At 41.4% G+C, this 2,500-nt stretch overlaps 1 protein-coding gene across 1 annotated transcript in view; it reads left to right on the plus strand.

Moving 5' to 3' along the window:
* Positions 1-618, plus strand: part of LOC119577552 (extensin-like) — an 18,484-nt gene extending 17,866 nt beyond the window's left edge. Inside the window, exon 3 of the mRNA XM_037925139.1 lies at positions 1-618. This exon is cut by the window's left edge and continues 1,508 nt beyond it. The gene's annotated coding sequence lies outside the window, so the exon portion shown is untranslated.
* The last annotated feature ends 1,882 nt before the right edge of the window (positions 619-2,500 follow it).

Consider the following 2,500-nt stretch of genomic DNA (forward strand, 5'->3'; position numbering starts at 1 on the left):
AAAGACTTTCAACTTCACCCCACTGTCAGGTATATTAGTGTTTTCAGATAACGGAGCATCACTATGTGCAAGTTTTACCTGTATGCTTCATTGTCTAACTGTTGATCGATGTAACCCGTGATGAAGGACAGAGCATGCAGAAGAATGTATAGCTTAGTGGTACTACATTCGGTCTTAGCATTTGGATAAGTATGTGAAATTAGTTACACTAATACATACTGCTTCTTACAAACTTAAATATCACACAGAATGTATCAGTTGACGAAATGGATATCAGACGAGATATCAGCTATAAATAGATGTTCTAGTTCCTCCAGCAAACTAATATAAAAGATTATTGTCATTATGGATTCCTCGTTACCCTGGCGTTATACGTGTCCAAATAATATGCAGTGTTAATTGGAAAGTGATTTCCTAAGAATGTTTGGTTAATTGATTCTTTGTATAAGTATAACCTTGTTTTATTTGGCAATAATTGCCTGTTCGACGGGTGTATATACATATATATTTATGGATATTTCTCCATTAGTTCTTTCATATTTCAGCAGAAACAACCTATGTTCGGCTGTTCCTGTTGCGTATTTCTGCTGTTTTCTGTATTTACTGTAAATGTCACATGTTTCTTTGTTGAATGTAGACTGCACTCAGTAGACTGTATATACATCAGCATTAGAGTTCCGGTTGGTTGTCTACAGTTTATTTTCTAATAAAGATATATATATATACATGGATTTTATTGTGTCCTATTTTGTTGAAAAATGTCTAAGAGCACTGTAAGTTAAAAAGTAAAAGTGTAAATTATGATATTTCTGTTTGGTTTCACTCCGGCGGTTGGTACCATCCACAATCATTAAATTTCTTTTAATTAGAAACTGGTGTTTTCCATTCGAAAGAGGACTTCCATACGAAGAGGCTGTTTTTTCGGGAAAGTAATCAAAATCTAGTGCTGTAAATAATAATTCACAGTGACACCTTGCAAAATAAAGTTAGGTGGAAATTTAAAAATTGGGCTATAGCAGGGCCTTCATAAAGAGTTGAAATAGCTATCACATCCTTTACATTCATTTCTAGAAAATAATGTGAGCTGTGGGATGTGAGCTGTGTACTAAAGGCTGTAGATGCTGTAGATGTGTAGACACACCACCCAGAGTCTAATGGTTTTTATTCGATTATTTCCAAAGATAGTTATGCAAATGACTTTACATAACTCTACAGGGTTTCTCCATACCCACTGGCCATTCTTTGAATTTATTAGAGAAAGTAAAAATCCTCTATCGAGCAACTCCTTTACAAAGAAGGAGATTTCGTCCTATTATTTGATAATGATCAAATAGTTTACCTTATGCCTTTATGTAGTTATATAATGCCTCACAAAGTACAATCCCCCTTTTTGGAAGCGCGGGAAAGATATAATGGCTCCACCAGATCTAGTTCTTCATTTATTTTACATCTGTACATCACACATACACAACAAATATATATATATATATATATATATATATATATATATATATATATATATATATATATATATATATATATATTGTGGTGACCACCTCGCGACGAGCTTCCGCGCATGGTAGAGCAGGCTCTTGACCCCCGCCAATCACTGTGGAGCTCTTCGGACCTGACCAGTGTGTACAAATCGCGGCTTAAACGACCCAGTCGCGATGTGTACACACTGGTCAGGTCCGAAGAGCTCCACGGTGATTGGCGGGGGTCAGATCCCAAACGTCAAGAGCCTGCTCTACCACAGCACCCCCCTCCCCGTTGATCTCCGACTTCACCACCAACACCCAGCCATACCTGTGGGCACTCACACCCACAGGCATGGCTGGGTGTTGGTGGTGAAGTCGGAGATCAACGGGGGAGTCGGCAGGCTCCCCAGTCGGTTAAGGACTGGGCAGTCCTTGTGGTGGTGCTGCTGTTGTCTGCTCTGCTAGAGGATCGGGGAATGCTGATCTCGTTTCGTTTGTTTGAGATTTGCGAAGTTCTAGCTTCGCTCGGGCCTTTCACTTATGGCCCGGCTGATCTCGTTTCGGGCTCTGTGGCTTAAGTACACTAGCGCTGTGTAAGCGCGCAGGGAACGAGGGGAGCCCGCTGTCCAATGACATGGCTGTGGACCTGAGTGACCCAACCTGGGAAAACTACGCTGAACTCTAGGTTGCGGGGTCGTGTATTTCTGTCTTTAAAAAATGCAATATGTTTCCATGAATAGAATTATAGCTAAGGGACATATATTTTCAATTACTTAACTACAAATGTTTTGGAGTGTCATAACATGATGCATACATAGCTCCATCTGGCGGGTATGGGGCTCCTCCAGCACCAGCTGCTCCATCTGGAGGGTATGGAGGTCCTCAAGCACCAGCTGCCCCATCAAACTGTTATGAAGCTCCTGCCCAGCTGCTTCCTCTGGCGGGTAGGGGCACCTCCAGCACCAGCTGCGCCATCTGGCGGGTATGGGGCACCTCCAGCACCAGCTGAACCATCAAACAGT

Source organism: Penaeus monodon, chromosome 10 (assembly GCF_015228065.2).
Source record: "Penaeus monodon isolate SGIC_2016 chromosome 10, NSTDA_Pmon_1, whole genome shotgun sequence".
NCBI lineage: Eukaryota > Metazoa > Arthropoda > Malacostraca > Decapoda > Penaeidae > Penaeus > Penaeus monodon.